Source organism: Felis catus, chromosome A2 (assembly GCF_018350175.1).
Source record: "Felis catus isolate Fca126 chromosome A2, F.catus_Fca126_mat1.0, whole genome shotgun sequence".
Lineage (NCBI taxonomy): Eukaryota > Metazoa > Chordata > Mammalia > Carnivora > Felidae > Felis > Felis catus.
The window spans coordinates 74,667,445-74,678,031 of NC_058369.1; the positions used below are offsets into that span (position 1 = coordinate 74,667,445).

The 10,587-nt window shown below is 43.7% G+C and overlaps 1 long non-coding RNA gene across 4 annotated transcripts in view; it reads left to right on the top strand.

The window, feature by feature from the left end:
* The window catches only part of LOC102899948, a 141,488-nt gene that overhangs the window by 75,318 nt on the left and 55,583 nt on the right, over window positions 1-10,587 (top strand). For 2 of the 4 annotated variants that reach the window (XR_006594088.1, XR_006594093.1), the window contains one exon: window positions 704-990. The exons of the other annotated variants lie outside the window; for them this stretch is intronic. This is a non-coding gene — a long non-coding RNA (uncharacterized LOC102899948). Of the gene's footprint in view, window positions 1-703; window positions 991-10,587 lie in introns of those variants that run through there. 4 annotated transcript variants of the gene reach the window in all.

The window sequence follows — 10,587 nt, forward strand, 5'->3', positions numbered from 1 at the left end:
GCCCCTCTCCTGCTCGTGATCTGTCTCTCTGTGTCTCTCAAAAATGAATAAGCATTTAAAAAAATAGATCAAATGTTATTTGAGCAAGTAAACAGTTTAGAATGAGTTTTGAGATGGTTAAACTACAGGTTGTAACAAATGGTCACATAAAATCCCTTGTGTTTGAAACAGTGGTTGAAATGGCACATTTCAACAGCTTTACACAGATGTTGTTTTAAGGAAGAATTCTTTTTCTTTCTTACAAATTAAAGAAGACTTCTGCTTGGTTGAAATAGTGGCACTTTTTTCTTCCTTTTAACTCTTTTTTTTTTTTTTTAAATCAAAGTGGGTCTGTACACTAGTGAAGTGCTCTAACGCCCTTCACTGTGTATAATCACAGAGTGCTCTATTATACGCAAGTGCCATACGGAGAGAAACAGACCTTTCCATGACTACAAATTTCAAACTTTCTCCCTTAAAAAACAAACAAACATATCAGTGATTCTACTGCAATAAAGGTATTTAGATTTGAGTGAAACCACTTTCTGATTTTCAAAAGATGGTAAACTTTTATTATATTTGTGGTTTGAGCAGTGTTTGGAATCAGTTGCCAAAACAGCGAGAATAGCTAATGATTCCTCTGAGCCTACAAGGCGGGAGTAGTGTTTTGCAGGGCTGTAAGCACTGGTTATTATTATTTTATTTCTTTTCCCTTGACTCCCAGGTATGAGTGATTGTCAGAGAACACATATGACGTGTAATCTTCATTGCCCAGGTAGACCTCCATGTTGAGAAATTCTAGAAGCTTCTGAAACTCGTAAGTTTAAGTTTTGCTCTGTGTTTCCAGTAGAATGGATGGAGACCTTACACACATGATTCTGGGAATGGAGGCCCATGTTCTCGGATGAGAAGCAGTTTAAGAATGAGTTTACAGGGGCGCCTGGGTGGCTCAGTTGGTTAAGCAGCCGACTTCACCTCAGGTCATGATGGCACGGTTCGTGAGTTTGAGCCCCGTGTTGGGCTCTGTGCTGACAGCTCAGAGCCTGGAGCCTGCTTCGGATTCTGTGTCTCCCTCCCTCTCTGTCCCTCCCACACTCATGTTCTGTCTCTCTCTCTTTCAAAAATAAATAAACATTAAAAAAATTTTTTTTAAATGACTTTACAACAAATACAATGTGGATCTTTGGGGGACAGATTCTGGGCATGGATATTAGGTAGGCATGGGTTTAATTTCTACCACTGACATTTTTTTGGGTAACTTACTTAAACTTGCTAAACTTTATTTTTCTCATCTTTATAATGGAGGTAATAAAGCTTCTTTCATTGCCGTGAAAACTAAATACCTAGAAGTGCGTGCACACACGCACACACACACACACACACACACACACACACGCGATGTTTTGGTGAAGTACTTAGTTCAGTTCCTGGCAGGAAGTTAATACATAACAGCTATTATTTTTTATTATAGCTTATTAGTTTTGCCAAAACTTCTATTGTGGCACACAGGAGGAGGCCTTGTAATCAGATAAAATACAAAAATCCAAACAGAGAGCTATGATTGCCTAAGATGTAGGCATCTCTTAAAGTAAGATGAAGAAAAACTATATTTCAGTTCCAGTTGGCCAGATTCCTTCTGTGGGCATAGGGGGCATTTAGGACAGAGACAATTTTACTTCAAGACCTCACTCTGAACACTTGCATGAAGTGCTCCTCATTGGTCATTGGTAGAATCCTGTTGCGTTTAGGCCGCTAAATAAAATCAAGTAGTGCGGGGGGGGGGGCACCTAGGTGGCTCAGTCCATTGAGCGTCTGACTCTTGGTTTCAGCTCAGGTCATGATTCCACAGTCATGAAATCCAGCCTTGTGTTGGGCTCTGCACTGAGCCTGCATGAGATTCTCCCTCTCTCCTCCGTCTTCCCCCAACACCCTCACTCGTGCATGAGTGCTTTCTCTCTCTCAAAAAACAAAACAAAAACCCCCAAAACTCTTCAAAATCAAGTAGGAAAAACATGACATTCTGTATTAAAGTTTGGGATCAATTGGATTATGTGTGTTTTCAATGAATATAATCTCATTGTCAGAGGAATGAGTTTAAGTTTGGGTTTTAAGATCTTAAAACCCATTTAAAGTATATCAGTACATAGAGTTGATTTACATAGCTTAGAAAAAATGAAAAAAGGAAGAATCAAAGCTTTGTATTTTATTCTGATTTGGCTATTTATTTTTAGGGTTTGAAAAGAACTTTAAAATGCGTTTTCTTTTTTTCCTAAATAGCTCAGGGTCTGTTTTGTTCACTTTAAAAGATTCATCTGTGCTAACTAAGCGGTAGTTAATGATCATTTGAAATATAGAAATTTAAAATCCCATGCAAAAAATATGTAGTCACACAATCATACCAAAAATTAAAAAAAATTTGCGGACGTTTACGTGGGAACAAAGAGAGACGAGCTCAGAAAATACACTTTAAGAAAACAAAACAGAGGGACACCTGGTGGCTCACTTGGTTAAGCTTAAGCATCCGACTTCAGCTCAGGTCATGATCTCACAGCTTGTGAGTTCCAGCTCTGTGTCCGGCCCTGTCCTGACAGCTCAGAGCCTGGAGCCTGCTTTGGACTCTGTGTCCCCCTCTCTCTCCACCCCACCCACCCCTGCTTGTGCTCTGTCTCTTTCTGTCTTTCAAAAATGAATAAACATTAAAAAAAATTTTAAGAAAACAAAAAAGAACAGACCAAAAGATCTGGTTTTCAACTTTTCACTATGTATAAAGTCCTAGAATAGTAATCACACAATAAAACACCTTGTAGTTAGCAAGCCCCTAAGATGTTTGCATTTTAATTTGGGGATTTGGATCCTGTCTTATTAAATAAAATTTACCTAACAAAATTTGGTTGACTTGAGCAAAATTTCTGATGCGCGATGGAAACACGAGAACCTTAAACGGTTAGAAAGCAAATCATCTTTGTGGATTTAATTGCCATTGACAGAAAAAGGCCACTGGGCTGGAAAGATAATCATCGTTCAGCCAAAAGGCATGATGTAGTCTGAAATTAAGGAAAAAAATTCTATTAAGTTAAAACAGCTGGAAAATGAAATCTAATAATGAAAATATTTAATTTGCATGATTTCCTTTATTTTTTGTTTTATTTTATTTTATTTTGGTCAGTGAACTTTCTCACTGCAAATGTGACATGTATGGTTACATATCACATGTCTAGGCCAGGTATAAGCTGATATTTATTGATAAATGTCACTCTTAAGAGAAAAAGTAATGGACCCACTGCTTTTAAGTTTATTGCATTTCCATACCAAGCCTTTTTTTTTTTTTTTTTTTTCCTGCCATGGCTTAAGAAGAACCCTAGTTCATTTTACATCCAGGCCCAGGAAAACCACACACTGGGAGTACATTTTGATCTAACAGTTCACTCTTAAAGGGATTCAGACAAGATCACGGCAAGTAAAACACCCTCTCCCTTCCTGAGTTGGACCTCAGCTCAGATGAAGTCATCTGTCCCTTCCAAACTGAAGCTGCCACCATGGCTTAGTTTCGTGTTTGTGGAGCTGGCTGCTTCTTCTGTTTTCCTTGCTGCTTCCTCTCCCTTTCAGCCCTCAGCCCTCACGCTGGAGGGCCATGGCAGGTATGGCTTTTCTGGGTGGGCCATGTGATTAATACATGGTAAGGTGTTGATGTGGCCACGGCTTGAATTTGAATAAGTTTTCCTCCTCCCCAGAGTTCTGAGCCTCTGTGCTGAAGACAGACACCATCTCCTGTATCCATATTCATGGATCCAGATGAAGTCTGTGGGCCAATATTAGTTTAACTATGAAGTCTATCATTCTCAAATCTCTTTTCTCTAGGAGACATCAAGTCTCCATAGCTAGGGGAGTCATTAATTTATCTACTTGTTCATTCATTTATTCATCTTGCTTTTATTAGGGGTTGGGCACTTGCACGTGTCACTGGAAATACAAAGATGATTATAATTTTTTAAATGCTTTATTTATTTATTTATTTATTTTGAGAAAGAGAGAGAGAGAGACAGCAAGCGCATACAAGGGAGGTGGGGGGAGAGAGGGAGAGAATCCCAAGCAGGCTCTTTGCTGTGAGCGTGGAGCCTGACATGGGGCTTGATCCCATGAACTGTGAGATCATGACCTGAGCCGAAACCAAGGGCTAGACACTTAATCAACTGAGCCATCCAGGTGCCCCAGAAAATACAAAGATTACTGAGAAGGAACCATTGTTAAAGGAAGACAATGGTGGTTTAGAATGAGTTTGGATTTTCTTTCAGTTTCCCTGAGATCAGGCTCCCTCAACTCAGATCTGCTCACTCGACCTTTGTTCTTTTTCATCAGCACGCCCTCCAACCCCTGATGGGTGCTCTAGACTGTTCTCTCCCTCTCATTTCTGTCATTCCTGTTGCAGGAATGCAGGTGCAGAATCTGGGCTTAGTGTTTGGAAATGAGGTAAGAAATTGTGGAAGACTGTATCTCATGGCCTGTATGGAGGAGGCAAATGCAGGACCCAGAGGTGGGGTCACCTGGGTCACTCCAGCTCCACATCCCCTTTTTCATTAGACCCGGAAGCCCCTCAAAGAGCCCCACAACTATTTCAGGGGTTGCAGAGCATCTTTTATGTGCTCAGGGACATGTTCACTCTGTCGGGGTTTTCTGTAATGCCCCTGGGCACCGTGGGTTTCCACCAGTGGCCCCAGCAGGTGGCTGCTGCTGTACCGCCATATTTCCCTATTTTTATTTCTTTCTTGCTTGTATACAGACAAGTATTCAGGAGCTGGCTTAAGCATACATCTGAATGATAGCCACCTCGCTGTTCTCAGAATCCCTAGAATGCTCTACTGGCTAAGGATCTGTTACTAGGTCAACATCACTGTGCCTTGAATCTTGAATTGCATCTTGAAGGCACCTGTAGATCCCACTGTCTTTCGCCTCACCCCATTGAATAGTCTCACACCCTGCCATGGACACAACCTGAGTCCCCATGTCAGCAGACCTCACAGAACTGTCTTGTCTTAGCTCCCCCAACATGTCCATGCAGCCCAGAACATGGCAGCCAGAAAATAAGACTTAAGTCAAAATCCATGCCAAGAAAGTTTTAGGACAGCAGCCTAGAGGCTGGAAAATGTGCCAGACTAAGGAAAGTTGCAAAATAGCTGAAAGTTACAAAATTCCACTCATTTCTCCACGGAGACTAGAGACTTTGGATTGAAATGGTAGCATCCAGCATCTGCCTGTAATTTTTCCAGCAGCATTGGGCTGCCCAGGAAGAAAAGAGAGGTTTGAATTGAATCAGGGTTGAGGATGAGCAGGCCTGGTAGGGCATGGTGATCCAGAGCGTGAGGGGACTGAGAAAGTTTGTGACATCGTTGTTGGAATGATGGATTGGGAAGGTCAGCGGGGTGGCACCAAGAAAGAAGGGGAATCTGGGGAGTTGGTAGGGTTATGTGTTTAGCAAGCATCTATTGATCACTGATGACGTGCCAGGCAGGTACAGGCACAAGTTCTGGGAAAGTAGCCCTTGAAAAGTTGATGGGCTTGTTGGAAAGGTAGGTCAGTATGTAGTATAGCGTGCTAACTGCTCTGATGATCCAGAAGGCAGGGGAGTACAGAGGAGACTCATTTAACTTTATTTTGGAAGATTGGTTGAAGGAAATTCCACCTACCTGGAGATGAGGTAAGCAAGAAGGAGTTAGCCACTGAGAGGAAAATGTGCTCCCAGGCAAGGGAGGAGCTCAGGCGAAGGCTGGAAGATAAGAGAGAAAGAGGGTGGCAAGATGAGTGCAGGATGGCTGGGGCATGAAGGATTGCACAAGAGTCATGATGCATGAGGTTGAGTGGTAGAGAGGACCTACATCAGGAAGGGTCATGTGGCCTCGTAGGATACTTGCAGCACTATGTACCCAGCCTGGTCCCTTTCCTTCTACCCTGACCCCCACTAAACTGCCTCACCATCATGGGTAAAGTCCAGAATCCAAGTCTGGGTGATGCTAACTGTGCTTCCTCAGCTGTAGTTGGTTAGAACACCAAGATCATAGGCTGGCATATTCACAGAGGAGCATGGAAAGCTGGCTGAGAGAGAGAGAGAGAGAAAGAGAGACACTGAGAGATGGGGGAGGGAAGAGATTTATTGAGTAGCTAGCTGCCCGGTTTTCCAAGTGCTTGTAATAAGTAACAAAGCTTGTGCCCCTTGTAATTAATTCCCCCTTTTTGAACTCAGTATAGCTCAAATGCGTAACTGTTTCTTGAAACTAGAGGATCTTTGGATTGGGCTCACCAGGGAGGGGATATAAAATGAGAGGAAAGGGCCCCGGGCAGAACTCTGGAACAGCAATAGGGATAGAGTTGTTTTATGTTTCAAATAGTCAATAACAGACTTTTCTTCCTTTTTTTTTTTAAATTTTTTTAATGTTTATTTACTTTTGGAAGAGAGAAAGAGAGACAGAGCTCGAGAGGGGAAGGGCCAGAGAGAGAGGGAGACATAGAATCTGAAGCAGGCTCCAGGCTCCGAGCTGTCAGCACAGAGCCCAATGCGGGGCTCGAACTCACCAACCATGAGGTCATTACCTGAGCCAAAGTTGGACAGTTAACCGACTGAGCCACCTAGGCGCCCCAATAACAGACTTCTCTAATCTCAGCTGTGGTTTCCTTGGCTGTACAATGACTTCCAAGCTTACTGAGTTCAGGGGTCAGCCAACTATGGCTGATGGGCCAAGTCCAGGCCACCCCTTGTTTTTGTTAACAAAGTTTTATTGGAACAGAAACATTCACATGTTGTCTATGGCTGCTTTGACCCTACAACAGCGGAATTACATAGTTGTAACAGAGACAATATGGCCTGCAACACCGGATCTATTTCCTGTACGTCCTTTTGTAGAAGTTTGCCGACCCTTGATCTAGTTGATTCCTCTCAGTTCCATGAGCCACGCCCACAAGTCTTTTCTAGGCACACTTCTTAGATTTTCTGTAATTCTTTGCCTTTTTGTCCCCACTCCAGTTCTTTCTTTCGCTCATCCTAACAGTCCAGCCCCTTGAGTTTGTCAGGTGTGGATGGAAGATCCACACTTTGTCTCTATGGACTGAGATATTCTAACAGAAAGGATTTTCTGCACACCACACCCTTGGTTGAACCTTTCCTCTGAGATGCTTGAACCCATTCAAAGGTTGTAAAATTTTTTTAATGTTTATTTATTTTTGAGAGAGACAGAGAGACAGAGCACGAGCGGAGGAGGGGCAGAGACAGAGAGGGAGACACAGAATCTGAAACAGGCTCCAGGCTCTGAACTGTCAGCACAGAGTTGGACATGGGGCTGGAACTCGGGACAGTGAGATCATGACCTGAGCCGAAGTTGGACTCCCAGCCAACTGAGCCACCCAGGTGCCCTTAAACTTTTTAACAATGGTTCATAGTAGTGACCCTTAAAAGGGGTGCCTGGGTGGCTCTGTTGGCCGAAGTGTCCGACTTCGGCTCAGGTCATGAGGCTCAGGTCATGATCTCATGGTTCATGAGTTAGAGCCCCCCGTCGGGCTCTGTGCTGACAGCTTAGAGCCTAGCGCCTGCTTTGGATTCCATGTCTCTCTCTTTGCCCCTCCCCTGCTTGTGCTATCTCTTTTTCTCTTTCAAAAATGAATAAACGTTTAAAAAATAATGAAAAAAAAACTTTAAAAGGCTGAGTCTTATTTGCCCTTATTGGTCAGAGGCCACCTCACTTTTCTCTTTTCCCAGTTGGGGTTGAGTGGCTTTCTTCTTTCAGCCTACAAGTCCCTGAATTTCCAGACTCTTACCTGTCTCATTCTTACTGGCGCCCTGCAGATACTTTCCTGAACTTATCTTTTTCTTCTGGTACCTTGTCAACAGCTGCCAGCAACAGCCAACACGTCTACTAATGCTCTGTTTTCCAGCCATCTCCCTAGAGCTGCGAGTCCATGAAGAACATTATTTACCTTCCAAGCAATCACAGGTGACATTTTACCCATGGTTCACCACCTCATGCCGTGTATCATCTTCATAGCCTCCATTACCTCATCTTATTTTGAGAGACGGAGAGAGAAAGAGGCAGAGAGAGAGGGAGAGAGAAAATCACAAGCAGGTTCTGCACCATCAGCGCAGAGCCCAATGCGGGGTTCAAACTCATGGAACTGTGAGATCATGACCTGAGCTGAAACCAAGAGTCGGATGCTTAACCTACTGAGCCACTCAGCAGCGCCCCCCCCCCCCCCCCCCCCCCGCCGCCAGGGGTACTTTTTAAAGTATTTATTATGGTGCCTCACTTCCAGGTACTGCCAAAGCCTATCCATCAAAAGCCACCAGAAACACTCCTATAGTCTAACAAAATTCACTCCATTCCCTTGCTGCAGCAGCAGCAGCAGCAGCAGCAAGGGAAACCACATAGTAGGGGCATCACGGGTGGGTGTCTGGGGACGAGGAGTCAGGGGAGACTTGCTATAGGACTTGGGTTTGTGCAGAGTGATGTCAGGGAGGGTTTAAGGAAGTGAGGCTCATTCTCGATTGGGTGCTTTTGGGAAATGGGGAGCGGCAGTTCAGTGATTGAGAATCTCGCCAATTTTTATCTAGGAGATGAGAAAACAAAGTGGGGCTAAGGTTGTCACTGGCAAGGAAGCGGTGGTCACTTGTGTGCGGGAGTCCTGAGGCCTGTCCATTAGGACGTCCAGGACATCCAGGAAGGACAACGGGACCCAGACAAAAAAGAGCTGCTGCTGCTGCTGAACAGGTGCTTTCCAGGGCTGAGAAAACTTTTTCCTTTTGCTTTCTGAGCAAACCTTGTTCAGATGACCTTCAGTGCATGGCATCAAGTCTACCTTTTAATGTGCATTTAAAAAAAAAAGCCTCTTGAGTGGCAAGAGGAAGCCTTTGGGACAAGGAACATCTACCTCTTTATGTTGCTTAATGTTACTGTCATAGAGGTGCCCAGAGACCTTGGCAGTGAGTGCATTTCTATAAATCTTAAAAATCAATCAGCTGATCAATATGTAGGGAGGGCTGGTAGATGTGCCCACTTAAAGCACTAAATGCCTGGTCCAGCTTGGCCTTCCACATTATTGAGGAGACATTGATAAACTGGGGATATGCAAAGGATCATAAAGATGACCCTCGTTTCTCCCTCTCCTCCCTACTCTTTTCAAAATCATGCATTTTGCAGTCAGCTGGGATCGAGGGAATTGAATATGCACATTTTGAAGGAAAGAAACCACTGATGCGTCTATAAATACTGAGGAATATAATAACGGAAGGAAAAGGGACAAGTTATTGACCGTCGTTAAAAGTACAGCAAAGAATAATGGGCCTCCTCGGAATGAGGGAAACTTTTCAGTTATGATGGATCCAACTTCTAACGTGGGGGAGTGGGGTGTGGGGAGAGGTCTGCAGACAGAGGCCCCTCTCTGGGTGTTCAGAGCCAAGCAGATGAAAACCAAAAGGGTTTAGTGCACAGACAGGGCTGTCTCCAGCAGGGACTTTCTGTGGCTCCGGTGGTTTGTTTTCTCAGCCCTAACATCTACAATTTGGTTTTTAAAAATTTTACCTTGTGAGTCCCGTTTGTTTTTTTCCTCTTTATGTTGATCCTTTTGGTCCGTTGAATGCGTACTCATGTTACTCATTGCGATGCCTTTCCTTGCAACTGTCTCTCACTGGTGTGGATGTCAGGTGATTTGAACACCTTGACTCCCCTAGAAAGAAATGCTTCGTTTAGTCCCTTTCTTGGACCGAGTTGCTTACCATGGTTCTTTGCAAAGCTCATGACTAAGAACAGTTGGTCAGTCATATTTTCTTTGTGCAGGAAAGATTCGAAAAAGAAATATAGCTACATTTATCCTGGGACCTTAAAAAGAGCAGCATTTACATCCAAAAAACGAACGCAGCAAAAACCAGACTATCCCTCGCCATAGCCTCCTTATTCTCCTGCTGCTGCCAAAGATCAAAACCCTCTGGGCTCCTCCTTTGGAATTGTCCTTGGAGCTCATTTAGAAACCACACCAGCAAAGTGGTCTCATTACTTATTAATCGCATCTTTCTATTTGACCTAAAATTATATTACCTAACACTGTCACCCATCTTATTTCGCTCAATCTGCTTCATATAGCTTTATGTACAGGATGGCATCAGGATGATATTCAAAGTATTTTACAACGCAAGCCACTCAGAACAGAGGCTGATTATGATCCACAGTTCTGCCTGCCGTGGTAGAGAGCCTCTGAATATCAATTCTGCTCTGTGTTATTCCAAAATACTTGTTGAAATAAAAATACCCTATTTATGGTGAACTTTGATATTTATCTGACTTTCCAGTGTCCAATCCTAACTGCTCAACTGGGGGGATTCCCCCTGGTGTGTTGTCTTCATGGTGTAGTGTGTGGGGCCTGGCCTCTCACTCCTGATAGTAAAAAGCCTAAGGCTTTTTCTCTCCCCACCCCCTGGCTTTCAGTCATGAGGCAGAGTTCCGACCTATTAGCTACTCTCTTGAGCAAATCCAAACCAGACAAAGGTATTTTAGCGTTCACTCAAGATGGAGGCAACATCAGAGTTCTGGGTGATGACATCCAAGAATGGTGGAGAAAGTATGTTTAGAGAGGCTG